Below are 203 nucleotides of genomic sequence, written 5' to 3' on the forward strand. Positions count from 1 at the left end.
GCCGAGTAGCGTGCCGACTCCCGCAGTGATGCCCCGCGATCAGCCGCAACTTCGGCTTCTATTGCCTCGAAATGGCGCGAAAATGGCGGTGGCAAGAACCGGATAATTGCAGGTGGGAACAACCGAACTCTAGTCGTTAAAGCGGAGATAATGCGGGTTTTATTCGCTGCAACGGCGGTCCTCTGCACTCTGGCTACGTTCGG

The 203-nt window shown here is 57.1% G+C and overlaps 1 protein-coding gene across 1 annotated transcript in view; it reads left to right on the forward strand.

Annotated features, from left to right (window-relative positions):
• LOC119587773 (serine hydrolase-like protein) overlaps positions 1-203 on the forward strand; it is a gene marked incomplete at its 3' end in the record, with an annotated part of 9,683 nt that overhangs the window by 8,704 nt on the left and 776 nt on the right.

The sequence above is a fragment of the Penaeus monodon genome, chromosome 23, assembly GCF_015228065.2.
Source record: "Penaeus monodon isolate SGIC_2016 chromosome 23, NSTDA_Pmon_1, whole genome shotgun sequence".
NCBI classification, from domain to species: Eukaryota; Metazoa; Arthropoda; class Malacostraca; order Decapoda; family Penaeidae; genus Penaeus; species Penaeus monodon.